Below are 20,473 nucleotides of genomic sequence, written 5' to 3' on the forward strand. Positions count from 1 at the left end.
ATTTGTGTTTTCTGTTAGCTAAATTTCACATTCATAAACAAAAGTGTACTGGCTCTAAACCTCTTTTTTCTTTGTTTTATGTGGAAATCCAAAGTTCTGCTAATTTGAAAGCTATGAAAACTGTATCTCTGTATTCATCCTTTATGTCATCTTAAGATGTAATTTTATTACCCTGTTTTTTCTTTGTTTGTTACCCTGGCAACAATATTCTTGTTTTTTTTTTTGTTTTTTTAATATATATAATTTAATTTTGTCTGTATTTTACTGTCTTGATGTTTTGGATAACTGTAATGTTTAATAAAAAAAAAATCAATGATCAAATGGAAAAAAAAAAAGAGGTTCGCGAATCTTTTGATTCAGATCGGGATTCCTGTGTGAGTTCGTGAATCATTTGATTCAGTTCGGGACTGTTCATGTCCTTACCAATATTCAGGCACTACTAAATTGTCCTTAGCAATAATTTTGAACAAACAATTAAATGTCAGTTGTCTGCCATTATCAATAAGGCCAATATCAAACCTAAATCCTTGTTTTTAATATATGCAATTGTAAATAATATAGCTATATTTTAAATTGGTATTACACGTGTTGCTGCCAGAATAACACTCCATTTTAAATGTTATGTGCTTTATTTCTTTTTTTGTTCTTAAGTTGACATTATTCCATACTTTGCATGTGCTTCGCTTTTTTTTGCCATTTTGTTTTATTAGTATTAGTATTAGAATTTAAAAGATAAGACATTGTTTAATAAGTGAGATCTCTGTTTGAAAGTCCTACAAATGCATTTTACAATATCTGTACAACTGTTTATATGATTATATTGGCAGAAATACGTTCCAAGACATCTTGCGTCTTACATCTTCCTCATCATTTATGAGATATTTGCTTTAATCATAAGGCATTATTTTTCCAGCGTTGGCCCATTTTTGACCTATCAGTGATATAAACACAGCATTTAGTGGTCTTATTTGTTTATGTCTTGGAGTTGCTCTGAGGAGACGAGATCAGGAATGTTTCAACACTAACTAGGCAAGAATGGAGCTGGTGGTTGCAGATGAAGTTCTTCACTGCTTTTATTTATTATTGATTGATTTATTTATTTATTTGGTCAGCCGCAACCGCACGCTCTGCAGTAAAAGCGCTGTTGTTGTGAAAGCAGCTCTGGGTTTGGCTCTGAGCTCCTCATTTACGCATTTCTGCAGTGTTTCTTGTGTTTCTCTAGAGCTCAGCTGCTTCACATTTACTGCGAACGCACCGGACCAAACCTCACATTCTAATGATGTGAAATGCATCAAAATCCGTCACAACCTCTCTAGTTCTCATGCTGCGTTCTTTGCTGTGATCTGACATCTAAAGCGTCAGCTTGGCTACTGGGTTAGCTGGGTTAGTGATAGTAAAAGTAGGAATTCTGCTACCTTAGCTGCATGATTTTTCCCCCAAAACCAGTTCAATGCAAATGCCAAATCTACAGATTTCTATGGATGTTTGTCTAAAATATGTTGGTACTCCAAAATATAAATATAGGTACATTTTATAATTTATATATTGATTTTTTTTATAATATTTTTTATAATTTATTATATTGATTATTTATATATTTTTACAGGTTTTTTTTCTTTTTTAGTTTTTCTCTAAGTCAATCAACTTTGTTTCAACCAGTTTTTTATTCTGCATTTCTGCATTTCTGAGTTTTTTTTTTTTTTTTTTTTTTTTTTAAATCTTATTCAGTTCATGTAAATTAAAAATATAAATACAGGTATATTTTTTTCTAAAATTAAAAATATATATATATATATATAGGTACTCAAAAATATAAATATAGGTACATTTTATAATTATATATAGTATATATGCAAAAAGAAAAAAACAAATAAAAATGACAAATTGTTTTTAGACTATTATTATTATTATTATTATTATTTACTATACTGTGGTGTTATGTATTATTTACTTCCATCAATTGTTAGTATCTAGTTGTTTTTTTTTTTTATTTAATAATATATTTTTTAATTATTTATTTATTTTTGCATATTTACATTGTTTTTCTCTAAGCAAATTTTTGTTTCAATCAGTTTATTTATTTATGCTGCATTTTTTTTAAAGTTTTTTTTAAAATCTCATTCAGTTCATGTAAATTAAAAATATAAATATAAGTATGTTTTGTTCTAAAATTCTAAAAATATGTAGGTAATAAAAAATATAAATATAGGTACATATATATATATATATATGTATATATATAGCTATATATATATACATATATATATATATATATATGTACTTATATTTATATTTTACAACATAATGTATGCAAAAAATAAAAAGATATTATTATTATTATTATTTACTATACTGTGGTATTATCTATTATTTATTTTAATTATCAGTTGTCAGTATCTATTTATAATTTTTAATAATTTTTTAAAAATATTTATTTACTAGTGCTGTGCAACGATTAATCGTGATTAATTGCATCCAAAATAAAGGTTTTTGTTTACATAACATATGTGTGTACTGTCTATATTTACTATGCATAAATACACACACATACAGATAAATAAATATTTTTTAAATAAATAATTTTTAAATAAATAAATAAATAAATAAATCTAACTACAACGGATTAAATTTAAAACATTTAAAATACTAAAATAAATAAATAATTAAACTATTTTTATTTAAATAATTTAAATAAATAATACATCTAACAGTACAGGACACAACTGTCAAGCTAAAAAAAGGAGAAAAAAGTCAAGAGGTGTATATATAAGTACATTTTATAATTATACATACATACATATATATATATATATATATATATATATTACAACATAATGCATGCAAAAAAAAATTTAAAATTATATTATTATTGTTAGTATGATTCACTATACTGTGGTATTATTTATTTCCATCAGTTGTCAGTATCTAGTTATAATTTTTATTTAATAATCATTTTTTATTATTTATTTATTTTTACTAGTACTGCGCAACAATTAATTGCAATTAATCACATCCAAAATAAAAGTTTTTGTTTACATAATATATGTTGTTACATAATATATATGTGTTATATAGTATTACATATTACATTGTTATATATGTTATAAAAAAATATTATTTTGGATGTGATTAACTGTTGCACAGCACTAATTCTTACATTTTTACATTGTTTTTCTGTAAGTGAATCAACTTCTTTTCAACCAATTCATTAAAGTCTGAATCAACTCTGAATGAAGTGAATGACTAAAATGAATCAGATTTCCCAGCACTGTTTGAGAGAGAGAGATTTTCTGGGCGAGTGTGTTTATGCTAAAGTTACAGGAGCTGTAGTGCTTCCTCTTTTAGTTATTCTGGTAGTGAACTATTTTTTCCCAAACGAGTAGCTAAACTGCTTTAAATTATGATTAGCTTGTAGCTCGCAAAGCTCCCGTTTTAAAAATATCCTCCCCAACGGCGCGCACGCACACAAACACACATGTATACCGATGAAAAATTGCCAAAACCTAAAATAATCCAGTGGAAAGTCTGTTTCTACAATCAGGCGAGGCTCTGCCGTTTCGTGAGAACAAAATAGCGCTTGGATTCGGAAAACGCAACCGAGATCTGATCCAAGACAGGATGCTGAGGGGAATTAAAATAAAAATCCTTTAATTAAAAACACCAAGCGCAGCTTGGAGGAAGAGACTCGGGTTCCAGCGAGATGCTTGTGTGTGCTTGCCAGACGCAGCAGACAAAAGCGTCTCTCTGTGTGTCCTGTTTGCCAAACGCTGATCCAGGTTCAGCGCTCGACAGGAACAGGTAGAGCCCGGGGCGTCCTGATCTGAGCTCGCCTCTCGTTTCCTATAGTGCACATGGGGGGATGGGGAAGGTCAAAGGTCACCCGAATCTCATGTGCACTGAGATCTTTTAAAGGAACAGATGTGAATTTTGTCATTAGTTACTTAGCTTTAAATTGTTCCAAAGTCTTCAGCATCACTTCAGCTGGGTTTGTTTGTCTATTCTGCTTGTACTAAACTATTATATGACTTCAGAAGTCTTGCAATATAGTGCACAAGTATTCTAGATCACTAGATCGCTTTTTAATATCAATATGATATTTAAGCTGAAATCGGAAAGGCAGCTGTGTGTTTTTTTATGTATAACGGCCCTATTTGTTTGGTGAAAAAGTTAATATTTTAAATGTGTAAAATATTATTTGAAAAAAATTTACACTGTAAGAAAAATACAAAACTATATTGGTAGTTTTTTGCCAAAACAAATGTATGTTAAGTTTACAGACACTACCCAAAAATAATCTTTTAACCCTAAAACAACACAATGCAATGTATAATTCAAAATACAGGCAAATTGAGTGAAACTGGTACAGAAAATGTATCCATATGAGCACAGTGCATTGGGTCATTTTTTAAAATAAGTACTATACTGTACTGTTAGATCTATTCATTATTTAAATAATTTGTAAAATATTTATTTTTTAAATTTAGTTTTATGTTTTTATTTATTGAAATCATTTATTATTAATTTTACAATTTTTAACACTGTTTTTCTCTAAACTTTTCTCTAGATACTAGTTTGAAACTCCTTATATGGTGTTTTATGGCATTTTATTTATTTATTTAAATATCTATCTATCTATCTATCATAATAATAATAATAATAATTTTTAGTTAGTTAATTTGTTAGTTTGTTTTATATGGACTGTTATGGTGATTTTAATCCTATTTTTTTTACTTATTTTAATAATCTGAAAAATTTTAAATCATTTTAGTTAATCATTTAGCTAATGAATTGTATTTTATTTTATTTTTATACCGTTTTTCTCCAAACTTTTCCCTGAACCCCAGTTTTTTTCTCTCTATTTTTTTTGAGCTTGACAGTTGTGTCCTGTACTGTTAGATGTGTTCTTTATTTAAATAATTTAATTAAAAATAGTTCAATTATTTTTTTTTCTAATATTTTTCTAATAATTATTATATTTTCTAATATTTGTCAGTTCTTTATTTATCTGTCTGTCTATCATAATAATTTTTGGTTAGTTTGTTTTATATGGACTTTTATGGTGTTTTAAATCCTATTTATAAATTTATTTTAATAATTTTTAAAATCATTTCAGTTAATGAATTATTTATTTTATTTTATCTTATTTTATTTTTGTTTTATTTCATTTAATTTAATTTTATAATTTTATATATATTGTTTTATATAGACTTTTATGGTGTTTTTAATCCTATTTTTCATTTTATTTTAATCATCTGTCATTTTTAAAATCATTTTAGTTAATGAATTAGTTATATTTGTTTATTTTATTTTATTTTATTTTTATTTATTTTTACACTGTTTTTCTCCAAACTTTCCCTGAACCCCCTTTTTTTTCTCTCTCTCTCTCTCTCTTTTTATTTTATTTATTTACTTTTCTTTCTTTTTTTTGAGCTTGACAGTTGTGTCCTGTACTGTTAGATGTATTATTTATTTAAATAATTTAATTAAAAACAGTTTAATTGTTTATTTATTTTAGTATTTGAAGAAATATTTTTCTGTTATTTTAATCCTTTTTAGTTAGTTAGTTAGTTAGTTAGTTAGTTAGTTAGTTAGTTAATTAATTAATTAATTAATTAATTATTTTTCATTTAAATTTTTTTTTATAAAATTTATTTATTTACACTTTTTTCCTTCAAAATTTTCCCTGAACCCCAGTTGAAAAAAAGTGTTTTTATTTCTCATTTTCAGATCTTAACAGTCACGTCCTGTATGAATCACTGTTGTGCTGAAAAGAGTTGCAAACAGATTCTTAAAAATTCTTGTTACAGCAACAACCTTTGGATTGATGTGAGAAAGGTTGAGTAAATTAATTTTAAGGTTCTAATTGGAACCAAAAAGGGTTATTCTTACTGTGTTTCTTACTGTGTTTCACAGAAATATTAAAGTAGCTCTAGACTGGGTTATCACGGGCATCTCAAAGCGACCAGACTCGAGCAGCCCTGCACATCTGATCCAGTGTAAATATGTCACCGTATAAAGACCAAACCACCAACGCAGGAAAGCAGTTTTGCATAATCCTGTTAATGTAATTGCTATGGCTCGTGGGTGAAGCCCACAGATACTGTATACGAGACCGACGACGTGACGTCATCGCCTTCAGCTGGAACAGCGCTCACCTTTAAGTGCTTTCCAATATGAACGCAGATCAAAAGACGGTTTCACTAGAGCCCCAATAATCAGGTCTCGCTGCTGGGGGCAGGTGTGTGTGTGTGTGTGTGTGTTGATGTGGAGGGGATATGCAAAGGGCTTCTGGCATTTCCAAAGATAGCCAGGCTGACATTTCTATTGACTTTGATGTTAATAATCCCTCACAAGTTCCCCAAAGCCAAGTGTGTGTGCGTGTGTGTGTGTGCATGTGTGTAAGAATAGTTGTAGTTTGAAGGGACACCGGGGGCCACGGTGGACACATTTATTATTATTTGAGTGTGTGAATAAATGCATGGGTTAAATTGTTATTTTGTGGACTGAATCTAAAAACACAGGCTTTTGAGTTGTTTTCGCAATTGCATCTTTAAGATCTTTAATGCATGCTCAATTAACATCTGTGAATTTTGCATATTCTGCTGAATATCTTTTGTGTTCCTCTAAAGGTCTGGAATGATATGACTGTGAGTGAATGATGACAGATGTATCATTTTGGAATGCATTAGTCCTTTAATTAAAGTCAATAACATTATGTTTTGGCAATGCATTGTGTTTCTTTCCTGAACAGTGATGCTGTTTTTATTTTGGTGGGAGGAATTTTTAGCCACGAGCGATGCAGTTCATAACAGATCGGTTGGAGCAGGAAGCGGAGCTGGAATGACATGCTCTGTATTCTCTTTCAGCGAGGGGTGAGAGGAAGGGCAACGGGGCGAACGACGACGGGAACCTGGAGAGAGAGATTAGCTGAACAGCTGGGATCGTGCAGGTGGGTGTTCACACACACACACACACACACACACACACGCACACAAAGACTGTATTCTTCACTTACAGGTCACGGATCAGAGCTATTTTTATAATATTTTTAATTATAAAAATATATCAAAACTTAATTTTTGATTAGTGATATGCATTGCTAAGAACTTAATTTGGACAACTTTAAAGGCAATTTTCTCAATATTTTGATTTGTTTTTTAAATTAATTTATTTTATTTTTTTGGCACCCTCAGATTCAAAATTTTTCCAAATTGACCCTTATGACTGGTTTTGTTGTCCATGGTCACAAATAAAATAAAATAAAATAAAATAAAAAATAAAAATATAATATAATATAATATAATATAATAAAAAATGGCAACAATGTAAAATACATAAGTTTAAGTTGAAGCATTAAAATAACTAAACCTGAAATAAAAATAAACTGAAACTAAAAAAAAAGAATAAAAATGGCAAAAGCACATAAAATTACTAAAAATAAATAAATAAATAAATAAACATAAAAAATCTAACTATTAATATATATTATAATAGTATATAAATAATTCTAAAATAACGCTGAATCAGAGCAGTTTATGTGGCAAAACAATCACAATCTAATAGGATAACAGCATTAAACATGACATTTAAACTTAAAATTTAAGATAAATTTAGACTAAATAAACAAATTAATTATAAAAAATTAAAAAACTAAAAAAGTAAAAACTAATAAAATTAAGAACTGATTATTTATTTATTTATTTATATTTTTATAATAATAATAATAATAAAACCTCTTTAAGGACAATGCAATGCCACAAATGAATCAGTGATCTTTTAAATAATTTTGAATATTCTGAATCACTGATTTTTGTTTATGGAGAAGAGCAGCTTGACCATTCTACCCAATATCTCCTTGTCTTTTCACCAGAAAGAAGAAGGTCATATGGGTTTGGAACATAAACGTGAGTATATAATATCAACTTTATCATTTCATGTGAACTATTCATTTTTTTGTTGATAGCTTCAGTAAAAATCAGAAAAATCTTACTGTTAAACCCTTGCTTGTGTGTTTTCGCCTCTTGTTAATGTTAACTAAAACTAGAAGTATTAAGAATAGTTTTCGAATTACATTTAAATACATATTAAAATATAATATAATATATATTTTAGATGAAAAACATTAAAAAAATTAAATGTGGGCAACTGTGTAAAATACATAAGTTTAAGTTAAAGCACTATAATTACTAAAACTGAAATACAAATAAATTAAAGATAAAAAATAGATAAAAATGACAAAAGCACTTAAAACGTCAAAAACTTTAAACTTTAAAAAAATTAAAATGAAAATAAAATCAAATTCAGAATATTCATATATATTATAATGGATAAAATGACACTGAATAAGAGCTTTATGTGGCAAAACAATTACAATCTCCATTAAGATAACAGCATTAAACATGAAATTTAAACTTAAAATTTATGATAAATTTATAACAAATGAATAATATTAATAATAATTAATAATAATTAAATAAAAATATTGTAAAAAATTAAAAAAGACTAATAAGTAAAAACAAATAAAATGAAAAAGACAGTAGATAAATATTAAAAACTGATTATTTATTTATTTTGCTTTACATTTTTTAAAACATTTTTAAAGGACAATGCATGGCCACTAATGAATCAGTGATCATTTGAATCATTTTTGAATATTATGAATCATTGATTTTTATTGTATGGAAAAGAGCAGCTTGACCATTCTGCCCAATATCTCCTTTTCTGTTCAGCAGAAAGAAGAAGACCATACAGGTTTGGAACATAAAAGTGAGTAAATAATGACTTATGTGAATTATTCTTTTTTGTTGTTGTTGTTGTTGATAGCTTCAGTAAAATCTTACTGTTAAACCCCTGATTGTGTGTTTTTGCCTCTTGTTATTGTTAACTAAAACAAGAAGTATTAAAAATAGTTTTCGTTAATTTAAATAAATGTAAAAATAAAACAAGATGTAATATAATATATTATAAGTATAGAAAAAGTTTTCGGTAATGTAAATAAATGTAAAAATAAAACATAATATAACATAATATAATATTTGATGAAAAACTTTTTTTTTTTTTTTTTAAAAAAAAGGGGGGGGAAAATACTGTTGGCAACTGTGCAAAATACATAAGTTTAAGTTGAAGCACTATAACTATTAAAACTGATTATTTATTTATTTATTTTGCTTTACATTTTTTAAGGACAATGCATGGCCACAAATGAATCAGTGATCATTTGAATCATTTTTGAATATTATGAATCACTGATTTATTGTATGGAAAAGAGCAGCGTGACCATTCTGCTGAATATCTCATTTTATGTTCCACAGAAAGGAGAAGGTCATTTGGGTTTGGAACAAAATTAAAGTAAGTAAATGATACTAATGATACTAAACAATATAATTTTATGTAAATTATATATTTTTTGTTGATAGCTTCAGTAAAATCTTACAGTTAAATTGCTGATTGTGTGTTTTTGGCTGTGTAAGTTAGTATGGCGGCAGTCAAGCGTCTTCCCCAGTCAAACTGAGAAAGTGTTCAAGTAAGTGCCAATGATGATGATGTCCGTAGAGTCTCAGAATGAGAGCGTTTCATCACTCTTTAACCTCTTTAACACTGAAGCGATGTGATATTAACACATGTGATGGTAATGAGGGATTCTTTGTCTGCAGAGGCGCTGAAACTGTATCCTCCACTCCAGATCTCGTTCCCCGCGGCGGGAATCACAACCTGCTCCGTTTCAGAAGACCTGGCAGCGCTTCTCATAACACACACACATGCAGACAAATGTGGGCCCTGCATTGTTGAGTGCAGCTGTGTTTACGGCTCTCAGGTGAATCTCCTGTTGGCGTTTAGCGCTTCATTGCACTTGTGAGGGTGTTTACGCGGCCCTGCTTTCACCCGCCGGCGCTGGCGAGAGACGCAGACACAAAAATGAGCACAATCCCTGTGCTGAGAACTACTAGTGCTTACAATACCTGTGATTTAAAGGGTCAATTCACACAAAAATGACAATTCTGTCTTTATTTATTCATGTATGTATTGCATACATTGCTTTGTCATGTGAAACACAAAAGAAGATATTTGGAAGAATGTTATAACAAAACTCTTTGAACTTTGTCTTCTATTGTACAAACACAAAAGGTATTTCTCAAAATATTTTCTTTTATGTTCCATTGAAGAAAAAGCAATACTGGTTTGGATTGATGTAAAGAAAAAATGATGTAAATGATGACAGAATGATCATTTTTGGATGAACTGTCCTTTTAAATGAATTAAGTGAACTAAAACTTTATATTCGGCCATTTTTTTTCCTAAGAGTGTGTCGTTAGACTAATTTCTTGATGTATTAATTGCATCTCTCCTATAAGCTTCTGTAGAAAAATTTTCACTTTAGACAAAGAGGATTAAAAAAAAGATTCAGTGAATCAAAACTATGATTCTTTTGTTCAGTAATTTGCTCCATTGTTATTTATTTAATTATTTATTTTGTTTTATAACATTTATTTATTTTATAAATGTGTTTATTTATTTATTTTTTTTTTTTGGCCATTTATTTTATAGATTGTGATAATAGACTAGTTTCACAATATCAAAAAGCTGTTATGTTTGAGTCATTTCAGAGAATCAATTCAAAGTGTCAGTGAATCAAAACTATGATTCAGTCAGTCTTTTGTAAAGTAAAATAAAAATAAATAAATAGTAAGAAAAAACAGAAACAGTTTAATTTGAGCTCTTCAGTAGCAAAAGCCGGCTTGTTTGATTCACTTTGGCAAATCAGTTCAAACAGTCAGTTTCAGTGAATCAGTTCAGAACCCTGATTCAGCCATTCTTCTTGTGCTATAATTTTGTAGTCTTCAAATAAATAAAAGAAACCTATTTTTACACTATTTTAATAGCATCTCTCATTTAAGCTTCTGTAGCAAAAACCTGGCAAAATTTGGATTTGTTTTGGAGAATTCAATCAGTGTGTTCAGTGAATCAGAACAATGATACAGTGATTCTTTTGTGGTATGATTTGTTCCAGAAATGTTCACAAATTTTGAACTTTAATTGCAAAAAGCTGTTGTTTGATTTGTTTCAGAGAATCATTTCAAACGGTTTATTTCAGTGAATCAAGACTATGATTCAGTCATTTTTTGTAAAGTTAAATAAAAATAAATAAATACATACATATATACATACATACATAGTAAGAAAAAACATAAACAGCTTAATTTGAGCTCTTCAGTAGTAAAACGCTGGCTTGTTTGATTCACTTTGGAGAATCAGTTCAAATGGTCAGTTTTAGTGAATCAATTCAAAACTCTGATTCAGTCATTTTTCTTGTGCTACAATTTTGTCCACTTCAAATATATAAAGGAAAGCTTAGGCTATTTTTACAATGTTTTAATAGCATCTCTCATTTCAACTTCAGTAGCAAAAAGCTGCTATGTTTGATTCATTTCAGAGAATCAATTCAAACTCTCTATTTCAATTAATCAAAACTATGTTTGAGTCATTTTACTGTAAAATAAATAAATAAATAGTAAGAAAGAAATAGAAACAGCTTAATTTTAACTCTTCAGTAGCAAAAAGCTGGCTTGTTTGATTCACTTTGGGGCATCAGTTCAAACGGTCAGTTTCAGTGAATCAATTCAAAACTCTGATTCAGTCATTCTTCAATTCAAACTGTTTCAATGAATGAATCAAAACTGTGATTCAAGCATAAAATTAATTAATAGATAGTAAGAAAAAAAAACTAGAAGTAGCTGAATTTGCTATTCAGTATTAAAAAGCAGTAGTTTCAGTATTTTGATTCACTTTGGAGAATGTTCATACTGCCAGTTTCAGTAAACTGATTCAAAACTTCGATTCAGTAATTCTTTTGTCCCATAACTTTGTCCATGTCAAATAAATAAAAGAAAGATTAGACTAGTGTTATAATGTTTTAATAGCATCTCTCAATTAAACTTCAGGAGCAAACAACACTAAAAATAACACTGAATCAGAGCTGTGTTTATGTAGCAAAACAATCAAAAACTCCATTCAGACAACAGCATTAAACTCTAAATTTAATGTAATTGAAATAAATACATAAGTAAGCAAATATGACTAAAAAAAACATGGCATATTTGCCAACCTTGACATATTTGATTCACTTTTGTGAATCAGTTCAGTGAGTCAATTCAAAACTCTGATTCAGTAATTATTTTCTGCCATACTTTTATGTCAAATATGTTCACTGAAGTCTCCAAATGGTGTTTATTATGTGTTAAAATAAATGGTAATTTTCTAATATATGAGACTTGTGTGGGACAACTAGTTAAAGTAAGTCTTAATGGTACTAAAAACATCTCATTTAAAATCATATGTTGATGTTTTAATTAGTTTAACTGTGACAGCAGAAGTCAATGAGAAGCCAGCATGACGATGGAGGATATAATGACGTTGCCCTTTGGCTACTGAAGCGTTTTCTTCTCTGTTTCCGCAGCTTGATATCCAGTCCTAGAACGAGCAGGTGTTTGAGACGAAACACGGAGGAGAAATGAGTATCCAGGAACACAGGTAATGGCACGAAGCCCCTGGCCCGGGGAAACTGAACCTGCCCGTGCAGGGACGCGTCCGGAACGGGGCCACGCTTCATTTGGGCTCTGTGAGCAGCTGTCAATCTCTGGTTACAGGATATTATTAAAGCCAGCAGAGATCCTCCTACTTCCCATCTTTCTACACAACCACATTGTGGATGTTCGCCGGATCCTCCTCTTTCCACCTAAAAGCTGCTGTCGGTGCGGTTGGAAGTCATAATTTAAGATTTGCTGGTCTGCTTTACTTTAAAACCTTGTAATTTACCTCAAGTATTTTTTTTTCACTGCATAAACAATCTTAATCGTTTCTTAATTTTGTCCTGTTTTCCACTAAAATTGTGTAAACATCCTTTTTGCGGAATTTAAGTGTAATTTAGGATTGATGGATGACACGTGCATCACATAATTAAATCCAACAGGAACGTTTGGATGTCATGCAACCGCAGCTGAAAACAAAACAAAAACAAAAAAAAACAAATTATTTTCCCATTAAAATAATGTAAATATACCTTTAAAAATTAATTATAAATTAAAAAAGCTAAACTGTGCACAATAAAACTTAAATAACACATATTTGTCATAGATGTATACTTAAAACAAGAAAAACAATATACAACAAGTGTAATTAAAATAAATGTTAATAACATTTAAGATCATTTTGATTAAATGTATATTGTTTTAACTAAAAAACAAGACTTTTTTCATTTTTCAAGCATCATTTAGGTTCAATTTGACATGTTCATGACGTAATTAAATCTGAAAGTGATTGACAGGAACGTTTTGATGTCATGCAACTGCAGCTGAAAACAAAACAAAAACAAAAAAATGAATTATTATTTTTTTCCCCATTAAAATAATGTTAATATACCTTAAAAATGAATTATAAATTAAAAAAGCTAAACTATGCACAATAAAACTTAAATAACATGTATTTGTCATAGATGTATACTTAAAACAAGAAAAACAATATACAAGTAGTGTAATAAAAATAAATGTTAATAACATTTAAGATTGTTTTAACTTAAAAACAAGGCTTTTTTCATTATTCAAGCATCATTTAGGTTCAATTTGACATGTGCATGACGTAATTAAATCTGACAGTGATTGACAGGAGGGTTTTGATGGCATATATGCGCTGCCGAAGATCTCCAGTGCTTCGCTGCGCTCAGATTCGACACGTACAGCACTTCAGCTGAAGTTTCCCTCCCCAAACAAGCTTATGAAATCGGCCAACTGGAGTTTCAGCTGTCGCAGCGCTGGGAATCAAAGATGAATGGGAATATGAAATGCAGCACAGTGGGCCTTTAGTGTGCACATGTATTTACTCATGTAATTATTAATATGGGGCTGGGAGTAAATAAACTAAAGTCAGTGTGATGCGGCACAAGTTAATCTTCACAGTCAAAGGCATTTCTGAGCGTCAGAACTTGCTGGCTCATACTGGAGGGTAGTTTTGTGTTTTCATAGCTCACAGCAGGTTGTGGTGTGGCTTTCAACTTAACTAAACAGCTAGAAATCATCATATGGCTTGGTCGATATCTAGCCATGTAAAACAGGGCTTTAAATGGGGAAAACTATTTGAAAACTCAAAATTGTCCATATTTATTTTAGTCTTATTGTACAACGTTTGTGTTGTCAGCTGTTAATTTGTGCATATTATTCCTAAGAATCAAAACAATGTCATTTTTAATTAAATTAACAAATGAACATAGTTGCATGTTGGATGTATAACTAAACTAAACTAAAACTAAAAATTAACATTTTAATTCAAATTAAAATAAACATCACAACACACAGACCGTTTGCCCGCATTGACAGAAAAAGCAGGAATTCTGTTGTGCGTGTGTGTTCATGAATCATTCCCGTTCATGCGTACTAAGATAACATGTATTTGATTCTCTGGAAATGTCCTCTACATGTTCACCTTCCTTTGACATGCAGCTGTCTGGAGATTTCATAAAGCGAAGCAGACGGCTGCTGAAAGACAGTCACACATCAAAACATTTCTGATGCAATCGAATTCTCTACGTCTGACACTTACGTGCTGTGTAAAACAGAATGTGTGGGATTAGAACTGTACGATTGTTTACTTTTTCCTGTTGTTCTCCGTGAGAACGACCTTCTGTCCAGCCTCAGTTCTTGTCCAGATGACCATTTCAGAACAACTGCAGAATCCAGGAGGTTCAATAAACCACAACCTCAGGTTCAAAAACACTGAATCCACTCCTCAAAATATTCACCATACATTTTAATAGTTTAATTTAGTCAAGGTTATTATATACATGTATACAGTAGAGGAAAATGTCATTTCACCAGGTCAGTTTGACAAAAATCAAACTTATTTTCATTTCTGTCTTTCTGAAATTTGGTGAATATTTTCTATTTAGGGTCATGAATGTGCATGCAAAGATGTGTTTTGGAAAGCCTGTACAAAATTTATTACAACTTACAAGTTGCGGCAAATTTGACCCACACTCAATATTCAAACCTCTCTAAATACTGGTTAAACTATTTATTTCTTCATGAAATTTGGTGAATATTTTCCTTTGAGGGTTATGAATGTGCATGCAAAGTTTAAACACATAGTTGTGTTTTGGAAAGGCTGTACAAAATTTATTACAGCTTTTAAGTTGCGGCCAATTTGACCCACACTTGATATTCAAACCGCTCAAAATGCTGGTTAAACTATTTATTTCTTCATGAAATTTGGTGAATAGTTTCCATTTAGGGTTATGAATGTTTGTGCAAATTTTCAACACATAGTTGTGTTTTGAAAAGGCCATACAAAATTTATTACATCTTTGTGTTAGGATCAATTTGACCCACACTCGATTTTTAAACTGCTGAAAATACTGGTTAAACTATTTATTTTTTCACAAAATTTGGTAAATATTTTCCATTTAAGGTTAAGAATGTGCATGCAAAGTTTAACACATAAATGTCTTTTGGAAAGGTTGTACAAAATTGATTACAACTTTTGTGTTGGGGTCAAACTGACCAACACTCAATATTCATACTGCTCAAAATACTGGTTAAACTATTTATATCTACCTGAAATTTGGTGAATATTTTCATAGTAGGGTTATGAACATGCATGCAAAGTTTCAACACATAGATGTGTTTTGAAAAGGTTGTACAAAATTTATTAAAACTTTTGTGTTGGAGTCCAGCCAACACTCAATTTTCATACTTCTCAAAATACTGTTTAAACTATTGATTTTGTCTTAAAATTTGGTGAATATTTTCATTGTAGGGTCATGAATGTGCATGCAAAGTTTCAAAACATCAGTGTGTTTTGAAAAGGCTGTACAAAATTTGTTAGAACTTTTGTGTTGAAGTAAACTGCCCCCCTTTGGTTTTCTTGCAATTAGCTGAAAAATCAACATCAAAGAATCACATAAAAAAAATAGAAAGCCTTAATTGTAGCTTATTAAACACTAAAATATGAAATACATGAAAACATATAAAATGTAAGACTCAAAGTTTACATGAAATTGAAACTCGTCTTCTGAATTATTCAAAGAAAATTCACTGTTTCTTTATCGAGTTGAGTTTCACAGTCCAAAAATCTGTCAAAGTTTGTTGCTGGTTAGTTTTTTGGACCTCAATTACTAGACTGTTGCAGTGTGAAAAACTCATTTTATCCTCAAAAGGGTTTAAGAAAAAGAGAACAAAAAAGCAGAGCAAATAGCAATAAATACTATTATTTAACTAAATATCAAGGTTGGTGTTTCATGACTTTGCCAGGTTGCATGTTCACATCAGTTGTTAGTCACTTTGGATAAAAGTACCTGCTAAACGCATAAACATAAATGAAATAGTATGAGTAGTAGAAGAACATGGCATGTTGCACAAACTCTTGAGTTGTGAACTACAGTCAGCGTCCTCCTCAGATCTACTGTCTCTCTGGCCCACAGACTTCTGGGAATGCACTTGTCTTTCATCACGGCTGCCACAGGGAGCCCTGTAATGACAAGCAACCCTGTCGCCTGGCAAAAGATGGATGTTTTTCCATGAGGGTAGAAAGAGCGAGCTTCCGGACGTGTTTTCGTTGTGTGCCTGTAATGGAGCAAGGCTCGTGTTCTGGCCCGCTTGCTGTAATCTGTGTATCTCTGACAGAAGAACCGGAGACGTGGCCCGTGGGAGGATGTTGTCTCGAGTTCACTGCTACTCGCTGATGATAACTGACTTCCGCCACCCTTAATAAGCCGAAGAAATGTGTACGCTCATTATAATGAATATCCTGGGGAAGATGTACATTTCTGTCCATGCTGTCTTCTGACTTGAGCGTAATTAGCACCCAGTCGGTCGGATCTGAGAGCAGAGAGCAGGAGTCTGTCGAGAGCAGGTCATAATCAGAAGAATATCCTCAGGCTTCGGCTAGGGAAATCAAGCTTTGGTGAAGGGGATTTTCTTTTCTGTCTTACCACTGTGCTTCACAAATGAAATACTAGGTTTACAAAATGCCTCAAGTATGAATCATGTGGAAAAAATACCTTTTGAATTTTATGTGGTGAAAATATTTTCTCCATATTATTCTCCAATTGCCCTGTTTTCAATGTTTAATGCAACAAGTAAAATATTTTGTAAGTTGCTTTACAGCATCTGTTAAATGCATAAATGTAATGTAATAAAAAACTAAGTAATCAAGACATGTTTTCTGCTGTTTTTCAGTAAATTAACACAAGGAAGAATCATATTTAGTCATTTGCATTTATGTCCATCAATATAACAATACATAGAGCAGAAGTAGCAATATTTACTATTATATATTTTTAATTATACATGGAAGCTGGCACACACAAAATTACATTGATACTTATGAGTGACAACCAGGAACAAATTATTGAATACAGCTTAAGAATTGATTTACTGTAGTTTAGCTAATATTCTTTTTAGTTTATGAAGATCATGTTCTCTGAGCATTCAAAACGTTTGTATATTTAATTAAATGAATCAAACTTAGTAACTAATGACTTTTTAGGGAGTATAAATGAGTGACTCACGAGTCACTATTGCATTTTATTTCAGAAATAATTATTTAAAGTTGTTTTCTCTCACAGGACCTCAACATTTTAGCATCATAGTGGCCACCTGAGGTTAATTCTCCAGTTCAAGAGGGCAGGTTATGTAGGTTTTGATGCTGGTTTAAGCTGGTCCTTTGCTGGTTTATGCTGGTCCTTTGCTGGTTCATGCTGGTCCTTGACCAGCAACATGACCAGCAAAAACCAGCAAAGGACCATCTTAAACCAAAACCTACCTAACCAGCATTCCAGCATCAAAACATACCTACCAGCATATGCTGGTTTTTTTCACCAGGGCACTCATCTGGACATCACGACTTATGTCAGTATGTCATTTTTAAGTTTCGTCATCACTTCGTGAAAGATAAAAAAAAGGGTTTAAACAGGATAACGTCTTTCATTCCATCTAAAATACGTTTTTTAACAATGGTCTATGCAAACTCAATCGCTGCTGTGAATATTTACCTGTGAATTACTCGTAAATTTAAGTTTTCAGTCTGTAGTGAATGTGATGCTTAAAAAATACAGTGTACAGCAAAATAAATGGTAAGAAATGTCTTTATATTGAGATATCCTGCATAAACAAACATACAACGCGACACCAGGTCTGATTCACAAACAAAACGACTCACATGAGTCAGTTCTTAATAGTGAATCAACCACAGACAGCACTACCAGTGTGAACTGAATTTTGAACGAATGACTCTTATGAGTCGGTTCTTCTTTTTTTTTTAGTGAATCGAAACGGATTTACAAACACATGGACGATTCTTTGTAGTGAATCAAACACAAACAAGCGGTGCTAATGCAATCTGATTCACCAACAAATGGCTCAAATAAGCCGGTTCTTTCTAATGAATCAAACGCAAATGACGCAAACCAGTGTAGTCCGATTCAAAAACATATGATTCCTGTGAGCTGAACTGCTAGTTATCATAGTTTTTTACTGCTAGTTTCAGTAACGTCTGTACTGAAATTATTCAAGTTTTGTGTGAGTATCATTACTGACTAATTATCCGTTTATTTAAGACACATTTGAGGGGTTTTTGTAAGAACTATTGCATATCTATCTACATAGAGTTGCTTGCAACCAGTATTGGGAAAAGTTACTTTTAAAAGTAATGCATTACAATATTGTGTTACTCCCTAAAAAAGTAACTAATTATGTTACAGTAGTTACTTTTTATGGAAAGTAATGTGTTACGTTACTTTTGCGTTACTTTTCAAATCTGGGCAGACGTGCTTCTTTGTTTTTAATATAAAAAGTTCTATTTTAGCAAATGTCAAAGACCTTTCACACCAAAATCCTCAGACTGACGGAAAAATAAATTGTACAGTAGAACGCAGAAGAAGAAAGTTCAACAGTCTTCTTAAAAAAAAAAAAAAGAAGAACAAATGTTGAATTGAGTAATTTTTGCTCATTATTTTGGTTGAATTGGAACATCGAAGCTCAGCAGCAAAGACACTTGTTAATAAAACTGGATTAAATCCATAAAGAATATTTGTATTTAATATGTTTAATTATTGCAGGCTTGCGTCATATTCTAAGTTGCATTTCACAGTTTTTATTCTTTTTGAGGAATACTGAATCTGTCTCTCAACATGGGGACAGGAGCGTTCAATCAATAAATGGGGAAAAAAGTAATTTTTTTGTAAATTAAAAAGTAATGTGTTACTTTACTAGTTACTTGAAAAAGTAATGTGATTACGTAACTGATTACCCCCAATAAGTTTAAGTCTTACTTAAATTATGATACATGTTGGTATTTGTTGGTAAATAACTATAATTTTTTCTTATTGTAAGGCTCATTTAGTAGGATATACTAGTGTGGAAAAGATATTTTGGTTTAGATTTAGTCACTGCTAAAGCAGGTCTTTTCTGGTGAATGTTCATCATTAATTTAAAGTGTTTTTTGACAAGCACTGAAAAGTAGCCTAGTCTTTGCACTTGAAACACAATCAGTTGGAGTGCTTGAAAATTGCGAGTGAACGGCAGCCGTAACAAGCCTGGACTTCCGTAGGTGTCCGTTTAATAATGGGCCGTGTTGAAAGATGGGATCCAGTTATAGTTGAAGCAATATATTCTGGGCAAGAGCGCACAAGCTAAAATAATGAGACCATAACAAAACACTCCGTCTCTGCTGGCTGGAGAGAAAAGCCCTCGGGCGTCTCTCCAAACGCTGGAGATGGTTTTCATGAGGCCTGTTCCGGGACACGAGAATTACAAGGTCGTCTTTTTCGGCGTGCGTCGAAGATCCTGCTTGGAATACTTGAACGGCAGAACGTCCTTCTTGCGTTCACCTTTCCCAGGTCTTCAAACGCAGCGGCGCGGAAGCTAGTCGTAACTCCTTCAGCGCGCGGCAGCTGCAAAGGCGTTGGGGCTGCTGCCAGGCTCGTCTCTGAGGACACGGCATTATGACAAGGTTCTCGAGTTTCGCATGGCACAGATTCTCCAGGGAGACGCGCCGCTCCTGTGGGAGTCACCTGATACAAACCCCTCTCTAAAGTGCCGGTTTATGTTCCAGAGAAAAGAGGCATCCGGGCCCTGCTTTACTCAGATGCCTGTGCCTCTGAAGCAGAGTTGGGAATTAACTGTTCGGAAGGATGGGTTTATTATTGTGACACTCCCTCCAGGCATGTAAAGAGTTTGTTTTTATTTTCACAGCTCAGTCAAAGAAAGCATGCTATTGTCTGTGTAAGAAAAGGGTTTTTTTCTCCACATAGACGATATTGAGAAATCCCTTCGGAATCTGGAGTTTGCATTAAAAAGGCAATGCGATATTTTACAATACATATTTTTATTTAATGTTTTGTGGTGGAGTATATCCAGGATTGGATTTTTTACGTGCAAATGCTAAAAACTCAGTAGAGGACTGAGGTCTGTTTCATACAGCATGTTTA

General features: G+C 31.4%; 1 long non-coding RNA gene across 3 annotated transcripts; it reads left to right on the forward strand.

Moving 5' to 3' along the window:
- Positions 1-6,820: 6,820 nt before the first annotated feature.
- On the forward strand, positions 6,821-17,156 carry LOC127178546 (uncharacterized). 3 transcript variants are annotated; one of them, XR_007829412.1, is made up of 8 exons: positions 6,834-6,949; positions 7,871-7,904; positions 8,733-8,766; positions 9,312-9,348; positions 9,471-9,523; positions 9,654-9,814; positions 12,455-12,528; positions 16,466-17,156. It is a non-coding gene; the product is annotated as an uncharacterized LOC127178546 (long non-coding RNA). The 3 variants fall into 3 exon arrangements; XR_007829411.1 differs by lacking the exon at positions 16,466-17,156 and having other exon boundaries at positions 12,455-13,345; XR_007829413.1 differs by lacking the exons at positions 7,871-7,904; positions 16,466-17,156 and having other exon boundaries at positions 6,821-6,949; positions 12,455-13,345.
- Positions 17,157-20,473: the final 3,317 nt, after the last annotated feature.

This window comes from Labeo rohita, chromosome 16, assembly GCF_022985175.1.
Source record: "Labeo rohita strain BAU-BD-2019 chromosome 16, IGBB_LRoh.1.0, whole genome shotgun sequence".
Lineage (NCBI taxonomy): Eukaryota > Metazoa > Chordata > Actinopteri > Cypriniformes > Cyprinidae > Labeo > Labeo rohita.